The sequence below is a fragment of the Engystomops pustulosus genome, chromosome 6 (assembly GCF_040894005.1).
Source record: "Engystomops pustulosus chromosome 6, aEngPut4.maternal, whole genome shotgun sequence".
NCBI classification, from domain to species: Eukaryota; Metazoa; Chordata; class Amphibia; order Anura; family Leptodactylidae; genus Engystomops; species Engystomops pustulosus.
The window spans coordinates 189708454-189726842 of NC_092416.1; the positions used below are offsets into that span (position 1 = coordinate 189708454).

At 62.8% G+C, this 18389-nt stretch overlaps 1 protein-coding gene across 5 annotated transcripts in view; it reads left to right on the plus strand.

The window, feature by feature from the left end:
• LOC140065199 (ABC-type organic anion transporter ABCA8-like) overlaps window positions 1-18389 on the plus strand; it is a 261107-nt gene that overhangs the window by 235100 nt on the left and 7618 nt on the right. The gene's annotated exons all lie outside the window — the stretch shown is intronic.

Here is an 18389-nt window from a genome sequence, read left to right on the forward strand (position 1 = left end):
AGATGTGTGACCAGGGCCCAGGGCTCTGGAGATGTGTGACCGGGGGCCAGGGCTTTGGAGATGTGTGACCAGGGGCCAGGGCTCTGGAGATTTGTGACCGGGGTCCAGGGCCATGAAGATGTGTGACCAAGGGCCAGGGCTCTGGAAATGTGTGACCGGGGGCCAGGGCTATGAAGATGTGTGACCAGGTGCCAGGGCTCTGGAGATGTGTGACCAAGGGCCAGGGCTCTGGAGATGTGTGACCAGGGGCCAGGGGTATGGAGATGTGTGACCAGGGGCCAGGGCCCTGGAGATGTGTGACCAGGGGCCAGGGCTATGGAGATGTGTGACCAGGGGCCAGGGCTATGGAGATGTGTGACCAGGGGCCAGGGCTATGGAGATGTGTGACCAGGGGCCAGGGCTATGGAGATGTGTGACCAGGGGCCAGGGCTATGGAGATGTGTGACCAGGGGCCAGGGCTCTGGAGATGTGTGACCAGGGGCCAGGGCCCTGGAGATGTGTGACCAGGGACCAGGGCTATGGAGATGTGTGACCAGGTGCCAGGGCTCTGGAGATGTGTGACCAGGTGCCAGGGCTCTGGAGATGTGTGACCAGGGGCCAGGGCTCTGGAGATGCGTGACCAGGGGCCAGGGCTCTGGAGAAGTGTGACCGGGGGCCTGGGCTATGGAGATGTGTGACCAGGGGCCAGGGCTCTGGAGAAGTGTGACTGGGGGCCCGGGCTATGGAGATGTGTGACCGGGGGCCAGGGCTCTGAAGATCTGTGACTGGGGGCCAGGGCTCTGGAGATGTGTGACCAGGGGCCAGGGCCCTGGAGATGTGTGACTAGGGACCAGGGCTATGGAGATGTGTGACCAGGTGCCAGGGCTCTGGAGATGTGTGACCAGGGCTCTGGAGATGTGTGACCAGGGGCCAGGGCTCTGGAGAAGTGTGACCGGGGGCCCAGGCTCTGGAGATGTGTGACCGGGGGCCAGGGCTCTGGAGATGTGTGACCGGGGGCCAGGGCTATGGAGATGTGATCGGGGGCCAGGGCTCTGGAGATATGTTACCAGGTGGCAAGGCCCTGGAGATGTGATCAGGGGCCAGGGCTCTGGAGATTTGTGACCGGGGGCCAGGGCTCTGGAGATGTGTGACCGGGGGCCAGGGCTATGGAGATGTGATCAGGGGCCAGGGCTCTGGAGATTTGTGACCGGGGGCTAGGGCTCTGGAGATGTGTGACTGGGGGCCAGGGCTATGGAGATGTGATCAGGGGCCAGGGCTCTGGAGATGTGTGACCAGGGGCCAGGGCTCTGGAGATGTGTGAACAGGGACCAGGGCTCTGGAGAAGTGTGACCGGGGGCCAGGGCTCTGGAGATCTGTGACCAGGGGCCAGGGCTCTGGAGATGTGTGAACAGGGGCCAGGGCTCTGGAGATGTGTGACCAGGGGCCTGGGCTATGGAGATGTGTGACCAGGGGCCAGGGCTATGGAGATGTGTGACCAGGGGCCAGGGCTCTGCAGATGTGTGACCAGGGGCCAGGGCTCTGGAGATGTGTGACGAGGGGCCAGGGCCCTGGAGATGTGTGACCAGGTGCCAGGGCTCTGGAGATGTGTGACCAGGTGCCAAGGCTCTGGAGATGTGTGACCAGGTGCCAGGGCTCTGGAGATGTGTGACCAGGTGCCAGGGCTCTGGAGGTGTGTGACCAGGTGCCAGGGCTCTGGAGATGTGTGACCAGGTGCCAGGGCTCTGGAGATGTGTGACCAGGAGCCAGGGCTCTGGAGATGTGTGACCAGGGACCAGGGCTATGGAGATGTGTGACCAGGGGCCCGGGCTATGGAGATGTGTGACCAGGGGCCCGGGCTATGGAGATGTGTGACCAGGGAGCAGGGCTCTGGAGATGTGTGACCAGGGGCCAGGGCTATGGAGATGTGTGACCAGGGGCCCGGGCTATGGAGATGTGTGTCCAGGGGCCCGGGCTATGGAGATGTGTGACCAGGGGCCCGGGCTATGGAGATGTGTGACCAGGGGCCCGGGCTATGGAGATGTGTGACCAGGGGCCCGGGCTATGGAGATGTGTGACCAGGGGCCAGGGCTATGGAGATGTGTGACCAGGGACCCGGGCTATGGAGATGTGTGACCGGGGACCAGGGCTATGGAGATGTGTGACCGGGGACCAGGGCTTTGGAGATGTGTGACCAGGTGCCAGGGCTCTGGAGATGTGTGACCAGGTGCCAGGGCTCTGGAGATGTGTGACCAAGTGCCAGGGCTCTGGAGATGTGTGACCAAGTGCCAGGGCTCTGGAGATGTGTGACCAGGGCCCAGGGCTCTGGAGATGTGTGACCGGGGGCCAGGGCTTTGGAGATGTGTGACCAGGGGCCAGGGCTCTGGAGATTTGTGACCGGGGTCCAGGGCCATGAAGATGTGTGACCAAGGGCCAGGGCTCTGGAAATGTGTGACCGGGGGCCAGGGCTATGAAGATGTGTGACCAGGTGCCAGGGCTCTGGAGATGTGTGACCAAGGGCCAGGGCTCTGGAGATGTGTGACCAGGGGCCAGGGGTATGGAGATGTGTGACCAGGGGCCAGGGCCCTGGAGATGTGTGACCAGGGGCCAGGGCTATGGAGATGTGTGACCAGGGGCCAGGGCTATGGAGATGTGTGACCAGGGGCCAGGGCTATGGAGATGTGTGACCAGGGGCCAGGGCTATGGAGATGTGTGACCAGGGGCCAGGGCTATGGAGATGTGTGACCAGGGGCCAGGGCTCTGGAGATGTGTGACCAGGGGCCAGGGCCCTGGAGATGTGTGACCAGGGACCAGGGCTATGGAGATGTGTGACCAGGTGCCAGGGCTCTGGAGATGTGTGACCAGGTGCCAGGGCTCTGGAGATGTGTGACCAGGGGCCAGGGCTCTGGAGATGTGTGACCAGGGGCCAGGGCTCTGGAGAAGTGTGACCGGGGGCCTGGGCTATGGAGATGTGTGACCAGGGGCCAGGGCTCTGGAGAAGTGTGACTGGGGGCCCGGGCTATGGAGATGTGTGACCGGGGGCCAGGCCTCTGAAGATCTGTGACTGGGGGCCAGGGCTCTGGAGATGTGTGACCAGGGGCCAGGGCCCTGGAGATGTGTGACTAGGGACCAGGGCTATGGAGATGTGTGACCAGGTGCCAGGGCTCTGGAGATGTGTGACCAGGGCTCTGGAGATGTGTGACCAGGGGCCAGGGCTCTGGAGAAGTGTGACCGGGGGCCCAGGCTCTGGAGATGTGTGACCGGGGGCCAGGGCTCTGGAGATGTGTGACCGGGGGCCAGGGCTATGGAGATGTGATCGGGGGCCAGGGCTCTGGAGATATGTTACCAGGTGGCAAGGCCCTGGAGATGTGATCAGGGGCCAGGGCTCTGGAGATGTGTGACCAGAGGCCAGGGCTATGGAGATGTGTGACCAGGTGCCAGGGCTATGGAGATGTGTGACCAGGGGCCAGGGCTATGGAGATGTGTGACCAGGGGCCAGGGCTATGGAGAAGTGTGACCAGGGGCCAGGGCTATGGAGATGTGTGACCAGGGGCCAGGGCTATGGAGATGTGTGACCAGGGGCCAGGGCTATGGAGATGTGTGACCAGGGGCCAGGGCTATGGAGATGTGTGACCAGGGGCCAGGGCTATGGATATGTGTGACCAGGGGCCAGGGCTATGGAGATGTGTGACCGGGGCCAGGGCTATGGAGATGTGTGACCGGGGGCCAGGGGTCTGGAGATGTGTGACCGGGGGCCAGGGCTCTGGAGATGTGATCAGGGGCCAGGGCTCTGGAGATGTGTGACCAGGTGCCAGGGCTCTGGAGATGTGTGACCAGGGACCAGGGCTCTGGAGATGTGTGACCAGGGGCCAGGGCTCTGGAGATGTGTGACCAGGGGCCAGGGCTCTGGAGATGTGTGACCAGGGGCCAGGGCTATGGAGATGTGTGACCAGGGGCCAGGGCTATGGAGATGTGTGACCAGGGGCCAGGGCTATGGAGATATGTGACCAGGGGCCAGGGCTATGGAGATGTGTGACCAGGGGCCAGGGCTATGGAGATGTGTGACCGGGGCCAGGGCTATGGAGATGTGTGACCGGGGGCCAGGGGTCTGGAGATGTGTGACCGGGGGCCAGGGCTCTGGAGATGTGATCAGGGGCCAGGGCTCTGGAGATGTGTGACCAGGTGCCAGGGCTCTGGAGATGTGTGACCAGGGACCAGGGCTCTGAAGATGTGTGACCAGGGGCCAGGGCTATGGAGATGTGTGACCAGGTGCCAGGGCTCTGGAGATGTGTGACCAGGGGCCAGGGCTCTGGAGATGTGTGACCATGGGCCAAGGCTCTGGAGATCTGTGACCAGGGGCCAGGGCTCTGGAGATGTGTGACCAGGGGCCAGGGCTATGGAGATGTGTGAACAGGGGCCAGGGCTCTGGAGATGTGTGACCAGGGGCCAGGGCTATGGAGATGTGTGACCAGGGGCCAGGGCTATGGAGATGTGTGACCAGGGGCCAGGGCTCTGCAGATGTGTGACCAGGGGCCAGGGCTATGGAGATGTGTGACCAGGGGCCAGGGCTCTGCAGATGTGTGACCAGGGGCCAGGGCTCTGGAGATGTGTGACGAGGGGCCAGGGCCCTGGAGATGTTTTACCAGGGACCAGGGCTATGGAGATGTGTGACCAGGTGCCAGGGCTCTGGAGATGTGTGACCAGGGGCCAGGGCTCTGGAGATGTGTGACCAGGGGCCAGGGCTCTGGAGGTGTGTGACCAGGGCTCTGGAGATTTGTGACCAGGGCTCTGGAGATGTGTGACCAGGGGCCAGGGGTATGGAGATGTGTGACTAGGGGCCAGGGCTATGGAGATGTGTGACTAGGGGCCAGGGCTATGGAGATGTGTGACCAGGGGCCAGGGCTATGGAGATGTGTGACCAGGGCCAGGGCTCTGGAGATGTGTGACCAGGTACCAGGGCTCTGGAGATGTGTGACCAAGTGCCAAGGCTCTGGAGATGTGTGACCAGGTGCCAGGGCTCTAGAGATGTGTGACCAGGTGCCAGGGCTCTGGAGATGTGTGACCAAGTGCCAAGGCTCTGGAGATGTGTGACCAGGTGCCAGGGCTCTGTTGATGTGTGACCAGGGGCCAGGGCTATGGAGATGTGATCAGGGGCCAGGGCTCTGGAGATGTGTGACCAGGGGCCAGGGCCCTGGAGATGTGTGACCAGGTGCCAGGGCTCTGGAGATGTGTGACCAAGTGCCAAGGCTCTGGAGATGTGTGACCAGGGGCCAGGGCTCTGGAGATGTGTGAACAGGGACCAGGGCTCTGGAGAAGTGTGACCGGGGGCCCGGGCTCTGGAGATCTGTGACCAGGGGCCAGGGCTCTGGAGATTTGTTACCGGGGGCCAGGGCTATGGAGATGTGATCAGGGGCCAGGGCTCTGGAGATTTGCGACCGGGGGCTAGGGCCCTGGAGATGTGTGACTGGGGGCCAGGGCTATGGAGATGTGATAAGGGGCCAGGGCTCTGGAGATGTGTGACCAGGGGCCAGGGCTCTGGAGATGTGTGAACAGGGACCAGGGCTCTGGAGAAGTGTGACCGGGGGCCAGGGCTCTGGAGATCTGTGACCAGGGGCCAGGGCTCTGGAGATGTGTGACCAGGGGCCAGGGCTATGGAGATGTGTGAACAGGGGCCAGGGCTCTGGAGATGTGTGACCAGGGGCCAGGGCTATGGAGATGTGTGACCAGGGGCCAGGGCTATGGAGATGTGTGACCAGGGACCAGGGCTCTGCAGATGTGTGACCAGGGGCCAGGGCTCTGGAGATGTGTGACGAGGGGCCAGGGCCCTGGAGATGTGTGACCAGGTGCCAGGGCTCTGGAGATGTGTGACCAGGTGCCAAGGCTCTGGAGATGTGTGACCAGGTGCCAGGGCTCTGGAGATGTGTGACCAGGTGCCAGGGCTCTGGAGGTGTGTGACCAGGTGCCAGGGCTCTGGAGATGTGTGACCAGGTGCCAGGGCTCTGGAGATGTGTGACCAGGAGCCAGGGCTCTGGAGATGTGTGACCAGGGACCAGGGCTATGGAGATGTGTGACCAGGGGCCCGGGCTATGGAGATGTGTGACCAGGGAGCAGGGCTCTGGAGATGTGTGACCAGGGGCCAGGGCTATGGAGATGTGTGACCAGGGGCCCGGGCTATGGAGATGTGTGACCAGGGGCCCGGGCTATGGAGATGTGTGACCAGGGGCCCGGGCTATGGAGATGTGTGACCAGGGGCCCGGGCTATGGAGATGTGTGACCAGGGGCCCGGGCTATGGAGATGTGTGACCAGGGGCCAGGGCTATGGAGATGTGTGACCAGGGACCCGGGCTATGGAGATGTGTGACCGGGGACCAGGGCTCTGGAGATGTGTGACCGGGGACCAGGGCTTTGGAGATGTGTGACCAGGTGCCAGGGCTCTGGAGATGTGTGACCAGGTGCCAGGGCTCTGGAGATGTGTGACCAAGTGCCAGGGCTCTGGAGATGTGTGACCAAGGGCCAGGGCTCTGGAGATGTGTGACCAGGGCCCAGGGCTCTGGAGATGTTTGACCGGGGGCCAGGGCTTTGGAGATGTGTGACCAGGGGCCAGGGCTCTGGAGATTTGTGACCGGGGTCCAGGGCTATGAAGATGTGTGACCAGGGGCCAGGGCTCTGGAGATGTGTGATCGGGGGCCAGGGCTATGAAGATGTGTGACCAGGTGCCAGGGCTCTGGAGATGTGTGACGAGGGGCCAGGGCTCTGGAGATGTGTGACCAGGGGCCAGGGGTATGGAGATGTGTGACCAGGGGCCAGGGCTATGGAGATGTGTGACTAGGGGCCAGGGATATGGAGATTTGTGACCAGGGGCCAGGGCTATGGAGATGTGTGACCAGGGCCAGGGCTCTGGAGATGTGTGACCAGGGCTATGGAGATGTGTGACCAGGGGCCAGGGCTCTGGAGATGTGTGACCAGGTGCCAGGGCTCTGGATATGTGTGACCAGGGGCCAGGGCTATGGAGATGTGTGACCAGGGGCCAGGGCTCTGGAGATGTGTGACCAGGGGCCAGGGCTCTGCAGATGTGTGACCAGGGGCCAGGGCTATGGAGATGTGTGACCAGGGGCCAGGGCTCTGCAGATGTGTGACCAGGGGCCAGGGCCCTGGAGATGTTTGACCAGGGACCAGGGCTATGGAGATGTGTGACCAGGTGCCAGGGCTCTGGAGATGTGTGACCAGGGGCCAGGGCTCTGGAGATGTGTGACCAGGGGCCAGGGCTCTGGAGGTGTGTGACCAGGGCTCTGGAGATGTGTGACCAGGGCTCTGGAGATGTGTGACCAGGGGCCAGGGGTATGGAGATGTGTGACTAGGGGCCAGGGCTATGGAGATGTGTGACTAGGGGCCAGGGCTATGGAGATGTGTGACCAGGGGCCAGGGCTATGGAGATGTGTGACCAGGGCCAGGGCTCTGGAGATGTGTGACCAGGGCTATGGAGATGTGTGACCAGGTGCCAGGGCTCTGGAGATGTGTGACCAGGTGCCAGGGCTCTGGAGATGTGTGACCAGGGGCCAGGGCTATGGAGATGTGATCAGGGGCCAGGGCTCTGGAGATGTGTGACCAGGGGCCAGGGCCCTGGAGATGTGTGACCAGGTGCCAGGGCTCTGGAGATGTGTGACCAAGTGCCAAGGCTCTGGAGATGTGTGACCAGGGGCCAGGGCTCTGGAGATGTGTGAACAGGGACCAGGGCTCTGGAGAAGTGTGACCGGGGGCCCGGGCTCTGGAGATGTGTGACCAGGGGCCAGGGCTCTGGAGATTTGTGACCGGGGGCCAGGGCTATGGAGATGTGATCAGGGGCCAGGGCTCTGGAGATGTGTGACCAGGGGCCAGGGGTATGGAGATGTGTGACTAGGGGCCAGGGCTATGGAGATGTGTGACTAGGGGCCAGGGCTATGGAGATGTGTGACCAGGGGCCAGGGCTATGGAGATGTGTGACCAGGGCCAGGGCTCTGGAGATGTGTGACCAGGTACCAGGGCTCTGGAGATGTGTGACCAAGTGCCAAGGCTCTGGAGATGTGTGACCAGGTGCCAGGGCTCTAGAGATGTGTGACCAGGTGCCAGGGCTCTGGAGATGTGTGACCAAGTGCCAAGGCTCTGGAGATGTGTGACCAGGTGCCAGGGCTCTGTTGATGTGTGACCAGGGGCCAGGGCTATGGAGATGTGATCAGGGGCCAGGGCTCTGGAGATGTGTGACCAGGGGCCAGGGCCCTGGAGATGTGTGACCAGGTGCCAGGGCTCTGGAGATGTGTGACCAAGTGCCAAGGCTCTGGAGATGTGTGACCAGGGGCCAGGGCTCTGGAGATGTGTGAACAGGGACCAGGGCTCTGGAGAAGTGTGACCGGGGGCCCGGGCTCTGGAGATCTGTGACCAGGGGCCAGGGCTCTGGAGATTTGTTACCGGGGGCCAGGGCTATGGAGATGTGATCAGGGGCCAGGGCTCTGGAGATTTGCGACCGGGGGCTAGGGCCCTGGAGATGTGTGACTGGGGGCCAGGGCTATGGAGATGTGATAAGGGGCCAGGGCTCTGGAGATGTGTGACCAGGGGCCAGGGCTCTGGAGATGTGTGAACAGGGACCAGGGCTCTGGAGAAGTGTGACCGGGGGCCAGGGCTCTGGAGATCTGTGACCAGGGGCCAGGGCTCTGGAGATGTGTGACCAGGGGCCAGGGCTATGGAGATGTGTGAACAGGGGCCAGGGCTCTGGAGATGTGTGACCAGGGGCCAGGGCTATGGAGATGTGTGACCAGGGGCCAGGGCTATGGAGATGTGTGACCAGGGACCAGGGCTCTGCAGATGTGTGACCAGGGGCCAGGGCTCTGGAGATGTGTGACGAGGGGCCAGGGCCCTGGAGATGTGTGACCAGGTGCCAGGGCTCTGGAGATGTGTGACCAGGTGCCAAGGCTCTGGAGATGTGTGACCAGGTGCCAGGGCTCTGGAGATGTGTGACCAGGTGCCAGGGCTCTGGAGGTGTGTGACCAGGTGCCAGGGCTCTGGAGATGTGTGACCAGGTGCCAGGGCTCTGGAGATGTGTGACCAGGAGCCAGGGCTCTGGAGATGTGTGACCAGGGACCAGGGCTATGGAGATGTGTGACCAGGGGCCCGGGCTATGGAGATGTGTGACCAGGGAGCAGGGCTCTGGAGATGTGTGACCAGGGGCCAGGGCTATGGAGATGTGTGACCAGGGGCCCGGGCTATGGAGATGTGTGACCAGGGGCCCGGGCTATGGAGATGTGTGACCAGGGGCCCGGGCTATGGAGATGTGTGACCAGGGGCCCGGGCTATGGAGATGTGTGACCAGGGGCCCGGGCTATGGAGATGTGTGACCAGGGGCCAGGGCTATGGAGATGTGTGACCAGGGACCCGGGCTATGGAGATGTGTGACCGGGGACCAGGGCTCTGGAGATGTGTGACCGGGGACCAGGGCTTTGGAGATGTGTGACCAGGTGCCAGGGCTCTGGAGATGTGTGACCAGGTGCCAGGGCTCTGGAGATGTGTGACCAAGTGCCAGGGCTCTGGAGATGTGTGACCAAGGGCCAGGGCTCTGGAGATGTGTGACCAGGGCCCAGGGCTCTGGAGATGTTTGACCGGGGGCCAGGGCTTTGGAGATGTGTGACCAGGGGCCAGGGCTCTGGAGATTTGTGACCGGGGTCCAGGGCTATGAAGATGTGTGACCAGGGGCCAGGGCTCTGGAGATGTGTGATCGGGGGCCAGGGCTATGAAGATGTGTGACCAGGTGCCAGGGCTCTGGAGATGTGTGACGAGGGGCCAGGGCTCTGGAGATGTGTGACCAGGGGCCAGGGGTATGGAGATGTGTGACCAGGGGCCAGGGCTATGGAGATGTGTGACTAGGGGCCAGGGATATGCAGATTTGTGACCAGGGGCCAGGGCTATGGAGATGTGTGACCAGGGCCAGGGCTCTGGAGATGTGTGACCAGGGCTATGGAGATGTGTGACCAGGGGCCAGGGCTCTGGAGATGTGTGACCAGGTGCCAGGGCTCTGGATATGTGTGACCAGGGGCCAGGGCTATGGAGATGTGTGACCAGGGGCCAGGGCTCTGGAGATGTGTGACCAGGGGCCAGGGCTCTGCAGATGTGTGACCAGGGGCCAGGGCTATGGAGATGTGTGACCAGGGGCCAGGGCTCTGCAGATGTGTGACCAGGGGCCAGGGCCCTGGAGATGTTTGACCAGGGACCAGGGCTATGGAGATGTGTGACCAGGTGCCAGGGCTCTGGAGATGTGTGACCAGGGGCCAGGGCTCTGGAGATGTGTGACCAGGGGCCAGGGCTCTGGAGGTGTGTGACCAGGGCTCTGGAGATGTGTGACCAGGGCTCTGGAGATGTGTGACCAGGGGCCAGGGGTATGGAGATGTGTGACTAGGGGCCAGGGCTATGGAGATGTGTGACTAGGGGCCAGGGCTATGGAGATGTGTGACCAGGGGCCAGGGCTATGGAGATGTGTGACCAGGGCCAGGGCTCTGGAGATGTGTGACCAGGGCTATGGAGATGTGTGACCAGGTGCCAGGGCTCTGGAGATGTGTGACCAGGTGCCAGGGCTCTGGAGATGTGTGACCAGGGGCCAGGGCTATGGAGATGTGATCAGGGGCCAGGGCTCTGGAGATGTGTGACCAGGGGCCAGGGCCCTGGAGATGTGTGACCAGGTGCCAGGGCTCTGGAGATGTGTGACCAAGTGCCAAGGCTCTGGAGATGTGTGACCAGGGGCCAGGGCTCTGGAGATGTGTGAACAGGGACCAGGGCTCTGGAGAAGTGTGACCGGGGGCCCGGGCTCTGGAGATGTGTGACCAGGGGCCAGGGCTCTGGAGATTTGTGACCGGGGGCCAGGGCTATGGAGATGTGATCAGGGGCCAGGGCTCTGGAGATTTGTGACCGGGGGCTAGGGCCCTGGAGATGTGTGACTGGGGGCCAGGGCTATGGAGATGTGATAAGGGGCCAGGGCTCTGGAGATGTGTGACCAGGGGCCAGGGCTCTGGAGATGTGTGAACAGGGACCAGGGCTCTGGAGAAGTGTGACCGGGGGCCAGGGCTCTGGAGATCTGTGACCAGGGGCCAGGGCTCTGGAGATGTGTGACCAGGGGCCAGGGCTATGGAGATGTGTGAACAGGGGCCAGGGCTCTGGAGATGTGTGACCAGGGGCCAGGGCTATGGAGATGTGTGACCAGGGGCCAGGGCTCTGGAGATGTATGACCAGGGGCCAGGGCTATGGAGATGTGTGAACAGGGGCCAGGGCTCTGGAGATGTGTGACCAGGGGCCAGGGCTATGGAGATGTGTGACCAGGGGCCAGGGCTATGGAGATGTGTGACCAGGGGCCAGGGCTCTGCAGATGTGTGACCAGGGGCCAGGGCTATGGAGATGTGTGACCAGGGGCCAGGGCTCTGCAGATGTGTGACCAGGGGCCAGGGCTCTGGAGATGTGTGACGAGGGGCCAGGGCCCTGGAGATGTGTGACCAGGGACCAGGGCTATGGAGATGTGTGACCAGGTGCCAGGGCTCTGGAGATGTGTGACCAGGGGCCAGGGCTCTGGAGATGTGTGACCAGGGGCCAGGGCTCTGGAGGTGTGTGACCAGGGCTCTGGAGATGTGTGACCAGGGCTATGGAGATGTGTGACCAGGGGCCAGGGCTATGGAGATGTGTGACCAGGGGCCAGGGCTATGGAGATGTGTGACTAGGGGCCAGGGCTATGGAGATGTGTGACTAGGGGCCAGGGCTATGGAGATGTGTGACCAGGGGCCAGGGCTATGGAGATGTGTGACCAGGGCCAGGGCTCTGGAGATGTGTGACCAGGGCTATGGAGATGTGTGACCAGGGGCCAGGGCTCTGGAGATGTGTGACCAGGTGCCAGGGCTCTGGAGATGTGTGACCAGGGGCCAGGGCTATGGAGATGTGATCAGGGGCCAGGGCTCTGGAGATTTGTGACCGGGGGCTAGGGCTCTGGAGATGTGTGACCGGGGGCCAGGGCTATGGAGATGTGTGACCAGGGGCCCGGGCTATGGAGATGTTTGACCAGGGGCCAGGGCTATGGAGATGTGTGACCAGGGGCCAGGGCTATGGAGAAGTGTGACCAGGGGCCAGGGCTATGGAGATGTGTGACCAGGGGCCAGGGCTATGGAGATGTGTGACCAGGGGCCAGGGCTATGGAGATGTGTGACCAGGGGCCAGGGCTATGGAGATGTGTGACCAGGGGCCAGGGCTATGGAGATGTGTGACCAGGGGCCAGGGCTATGGAGATGTGTGACCGGGGGCCAGGGGTCTGGAGATGTGTGACCGGGGGCCAGGGCTCTGGAGATGTGTGTCCGGGGGCCAGGGCTCTGGAGATGTGTGACCAGGTGCCAGGGCTCTGGAGATGTGTGACCAGGTGCCAGGGCTCTGGAGATGTGTGACCAGGGACCAGGGCTCTGGAGATGTGTGACCAGGGGCCAGGGCTCTGGAGATGTATGACCAGGGGCCAGGGCTCTGGAGATGTGTGACCAGGGGCCAGGGCTCTGGAGATCTGTGACCAGGGGCCAGGGCTCTGGAGATGTGTGACCAGGGGCCAGGGCTATGGAGATGTGTGAACAGGGGCCAGGGCTCTGGAGATGTGTGACCAGGGGCCAGGGCTATGGAGATGTGTGACCAGGGGCCAGGGCTATGGAGATGTGTGACCAGGGGCCAGGGCTCTGCAGATGTGTGACCAGGGGCCAGGGGCTCTGGAGATGTGTGACGAGGGGCCAGGGCCCTGGAGATGTGTGACCAGGGACCAGGGCTATGGAGATGTGTGACCAGGTGCCAGGGCTCTGGAGATGTGTGATCAGGGGCCAGGGCTCTGGAGATGTGTGACCAGGGGCCAGGGCTCTGGAGGTGTGTGACCAGGGCTATGGAGATGTGTGACCAGGGCTCTGGAGATGTGTGACCAGGGGCCAGGGGTATGGAGATGTGTGACTAGGGGCCAGGGCTATGGAGATGTGTGACCAGGGGCCAGGGCTATGGAGATGTGTGACCAGGGCCAGGGCTCTGGAGATGTGTGACCAGGGCTATGGAGATGTGTGACCAGGTGCCAGGGCTCTGGAGATGTGTGACCAGGGGCCAGGGCTCTGGAGATGTGTGAACAGGGACCAGGGCTCTGGAGAAGTGTGACCGGGGGCCCGGGCTCTGGAGATGTGTGACCGGTGGCCAGGGCTCTGGAGATTTGTGACCGGGGGCCAGGGCTCTGGAGATGTGTGAATGGGGGCCAGGGCTATGGAGATGTGATCAGGGGCCAGGGCTCTGGAGATTTGTGACCGGGGGCTAGGGCTCTGGAGATGTGTGACCGGGGGCCAGGGCTATGGAGATGTGATCAGGGGCCCGGGCTCTGGAGATGTGTGACCAGGGGCCAGGGCTCTGGAGATGTGTGACCATGGGACCAGGGCTCTGGAGAAGTGTGACCGGGGGCCAGGGCTCTGGAGATCTGTGACCAGGGGCCAGGGCTCTGGAGATGTGTGACCAGGGGCCAGGGCTATGGAGATGTGTGAACAGGGGCCAGGGCTCTGGAGATGTGTGACCAGGGGCCAGGGCTATGGAGATGTGTGACCAGGGGCCAGGGCTATGGAGATGTGTGACCAGGGGCCAGGGCTCTGCAGATGTGTGACCAGGGGCCAGGGCTCTGGAGATGTGTGACGAGGGGCCAGGGCCCTGGAGATGTGTGACCAGGTGCCAGGGCTATGGAGATGTGTGACCAGGTGCCAAGGCTCTGGAGATGTGTGACCAGGTGCCAGGGCTCTGGAGATGTGTGACCAGGTGCCAGGGCTCTGGAGATGTGTGACCAGGTGCCAGGGCTCTGGAGATGTGGGACCAGGTGCCAGGGCGCTGGAGATGTGTGACCAGGAGCCAGGGCTCTGGAGATGTGTGACCAGGGACCAGGGCTATGGAGATATGTGACCAGGGACCAGGGCTATGGAGATGTCTGACCAGGGGCCCGGGCTATGGAGATGTGTGATCAGGGACCAGGGCTATGGAGATGTGTGACCAGGGAGCAGGGCTCTGGAGATGTGTGACCAGGGGCCAGGGCTATGGAGATGAGATCGGGGGCCAGGGCTCTGGAGATATGTTACCAGGTGGCAAGGCCCTGGAGATGTGATCAGGGGCCCGGGCTCTGGAGATGTGTGACCAGAGGCCAGGGCTATGGAGATGTGTGACCAGGTGCCAGGGCTATGGAGATGTGTGACCAGGGGCCAGGGCTATGGAGATGTGTGACCAGGGGCCAGGGCTATGGAGAAGTGTGACCAGGGGCCAGGGCTATGGAGATGTGTGACCAGGGGCCAGTGCTATGGAGATGTGTGACCAGGGGCCAGGGCTATGGAGATGTGTGACCAGGGGCCAGGGCTATGGAGATGTGTGACCGGGGCCAGGGCTATGGAGATGTGTGACCGGGGGGCAGGGGTCTGGAGATGTGTGACCGGGGGCCAGGGCTCTGGAGATGTGATCAGGGGCCAGGGCTCTTGAGATGTGTGACCAGGTGCCAGGGCTCTGGAGATGTGTGACCAGGGACCAGGGCTCTGGAGATGTGTGACCAGGGGCCAGGGCTCTGGAGATGTGTGACCAGGTGCCAGGGCTCTGGAGATGTGTGACCATGGGCCAAGGCTCTGGAGATCTGTGACCAGGGGCCAGGGCTCTGGAGATGTGTGAACAGGGACCAGGGCTCTGGAGAAGTGTGACCGGGGGCCCGGGCTCTGGAGATGTGTGACCAGGGGCCAGGGCTCTGGAGATGTGTGACCAGGGGCCAGGGCTCTGGAGGTGTGTGACCAGGGCTCTGGAGATGTGTGACCAGGGCTCTGGAGATGTGTGACCAGGGGCCAGGGGTATGGAGATGTGTGACTAGGGGCCAGGGCTATGGAGATGTGTGACTAGGGGCCAGGGCTATGGAGATGTGTGACCAGGGGCCAGGGCTATGGAGATGTGTGACCAGGGCCAGGGCTCTGGAGATGTGTGACCAGGGCTATGGAGATGTGTGACCAGGGGCCAGGGCTCTGGAGATGTGTGACCAGGTGCCAGGGCTCTGGAGATGTGTGACCAGGGGCCAGGGCTATGGAGATGTGTGACCAGGGGCCAGGGCTCTGGAGATGTGTGACCAGGGGCCAAGGCTCTGGAGATCTGTGACCAGGGGCCAGGGCTCTGGAGATGTGTGACCAGGGGCCAGGGCTATGGAGATGTGTGACCAGGGACCAGGGCTATGGAGATGTGTGACCAGGGGCCAGGGCTATGGAGATGTGTGACCAGGGGCCAGGGCTCTGGAGATGTGTGACCAGGGGCCAGGGCTATGGAGATGTGTGAACAGGGGCCAGGGCTCTGGAGATGTGTGACCAGGGGCCAGGGCTATGGAGATGTGTGACCAGGGGCCAGGGCTATGGAGATGTGTGACCAGGGGCCAGGGCTCTGCAGATGTGTGACCAGGGGCCAGGGCTATGGAGATGTGTGACCAGGGGCCAGGGCTCTGCAGATGTGTGACCAGGGGCCAGGACTCTGGAGATGTGTGACGAGGGGCCAGGGCCCTGGAGATGTGTGACCAGGGACCAGGGCTATGGAGATGTGTGACCAGGTGCCAGGGCTCTGGAGATGTGTGACCAGGGGCCAGGGCTCTGGAGATGTGTGACCAGGGGCCAGGGCTCTGGAGGTGTGTGACCAGGGCTCTGGAGATGTGTGACCAGGGCTCTGGAGATGTGTGACCAGGGGCCAGGGGTATGGAGATGTGTGACCAGGGGCCAGGGCTATGGAGATGTGTGACTAGGGGCCAGGGCTATGGAGATGTGTGACCAGGGGCCAGGGCTATGGAGATGTGTGACCAGGGCCAGGGCTCTGGAGATGTGTGACCAGGGCTATGGAGATGTGTGACCAGGTGCCAGGGCTCTGGAGATGTGTGACCAGGTGCCAGGGCTCTGTTGATGTGTGACCAGGGGCCAGGGCTATGGAAATGTGATCAGGGGCCAGGGCTCTGGAGATGTGTGACCAGGGGCCAGGGCCCTGGAGATGTGTGACCAGGTGCCAGGGCTCTGGAGATGTGTGACCAAGTGCCAAGGCTCTGGAGATGTGTGACCAGGGGCCAGGGCTCTGGAGATGTGTGAACAGGGACCAGGGCTCTGGAGAAGTGTGACCGGGGGCCCGGGCTCTGGAGATGTGTGACCAGGGGCCAGGGCTCTGGAGATGTGTGACCAGGTGCCAGGGCTCTGTTGATGTGTGACCAGGGGCCAGGGCTATGGAGATGTGATCAGGGGCCAGGGCTCTGGAGATGTGTGACCAGGGGCCAGGGCCCTGGAGATGTGTGACCAGGTGCCAGGGCTCTGGAGATGTGTGACCAAGTGCCAAGGCTCTGGAGATGTGTGACCAGGGGCCAGGGCTCTGGAGATGTGTGAACAGGGACCAGGGCTCTGGAGAAGTGTGACCGGGGGCCCGGGCTCTGGAGATGTGTGACCAGGGGCCAGGGCTCTGGAGATTTGTGACCGGGGGCCAGGGCTCTGGAGATGTGTGACCGGGGGCCAGGGCTATGGAGATGTGATCAGGGGCCAGGGCTATGGAGATTTGTGACCGGGGGCTAGGACTCTGGAGATGTGTGACCAGGGGCCAGGGCTCTGGAGATGTGTGAACAGGGACCAGGGCTCTGGAGAAGTGTGACCGGGGGCCAGGGCTCTGGAGATCTGTGACCAGGGGCCAGGGCTCTGGAGATGTGTGACCAGGGGCCAGGGCTATGGAGATGTGTGAACAGGGGCCAGGGCTCTGGAGATGTGTGACCAGGGGCCAGGGCTATGGAGATGTGTGACCAGGGGCCAGGGCTATGGAGATGTGTGACCAGGGGCCAGGGCTCTGCAGATGTGTGACCAGGGGCCAGGGCTCTGGAGATGTGTGACGAGGGGCCAGGGCCCTGGAGATGTGTGACCAGGTGTCAGGGCTCTGGAGATGTGTGACCAGGTGCCAAGGCTCTGGAGATGTGTGACCAGGTGCCAGGGCTCTGGAGATGTGTGACCAGGTGCCAGGGCTCTGGAGGTGTGTGACCAGGTGCCAGGGCTCTGGAGATGTGTGACCAGGTGCCAGGGCTCTGGAGATGTGTGACCAGGAGCCAGGGCTCTGGAGATGTGTGACCAGGGACCAGGGCTATGGAGATGTGTGACCAGGGGCCCGGGCTATGGAGATGTGTGACCAGGGAGCAGGGCTCTGGAGATGTGTGATCAGGGGCCAGGGCTATGGAGATGTGTGACCAGGGGCCCGGGCTATGGAGATGTGTGACCAGGGGCCCGGGCTATGGAGATGTGTGACCAGGGGCCCGGGCTATGGAGATGTGTGACCAGGGGCCCGGGCTATGGAGATGTGTGACCAGGGGCCCGGGCTATGGAGATGTGTGACCAGGGGCCAGGGCTATGGAGATGAGTGACCAGGGACCCGGGCTATGGAGATGTGTGACCGGGGACCAGGGCTATGGAGATGTGTGACCGGGGACCAGGGCTTTGGAGATGTGTGACCAGGTGCCAGGGCTCTGGAGATGTGTGACCAGGTGCCAGGGCTCTGGAGATGTGTGACCAAGTGCCAGGGCTCTGGAGATGTGTGACCAAGTGCCAGGGCTCTGGAGATGTGTGACCAGGGCCCAGGGCTCTGGAGATGTGTGACCGCGGGCCAGGGCTTTGGAGATGTGTGAACAGGGGCCAGGGCTCTGGAGATTTGTGACCGGGGTCCAGGGCTATGAAGATGTGTGACCAGGGGCCAGGGCTCTGGAGATGTGTGACCGGGGGCCAGGGCTATGAAGATGTGTGACCAGGTGCCAGGGCTCTGGAGATGTGTGACCAGGGGCCAGGGCTCTGGAGATGTGTGACCAGGGGCCAGGGGTATGGAGATGTGTGACCAGGGGCCAGGGCTATGGAGATGTGTGACTAGGGGCCAGGGCTATGGAGATGTGTGACCAGGGGCCAGGGCTATGGAGATGTGTGACCAGGGCCAGGGCTCTGGAGATGTGTGACCAGGGCTATGGAGATGTGTGACCAGGGGCCAGGGCTCTGGAGATGTGTGACCAGGGACCAGGGCTCTGGAGAAGTGTGACCGGGGGCCAGGGCTCTGGAGATCTGTGACCAGGGGCCAGGGCTCTGGAGATGTGTGACCAGGGGCCAGGGCTCTGGAGATCTGTGACCAGGGGCCAGGGCTCTGGAGATGTGTGACCAGGGGCCAGGGCTATGGAGATGTGTGAACAGGGGCCAGGGCTCTGGAGATGTGTGACCAGGGGCCAGGGCTATGGAGATGTGTGACCAGGGGCCAGGTCTATGGAGATGTGTGACCAGGGGCCAGGGCTCTGCAGATGTGTGACCAGGGGCCAGGGCTCTGGAGATGTGTGACGAGGGGCCAGGGCCCTGGAGATGTGTGACCAG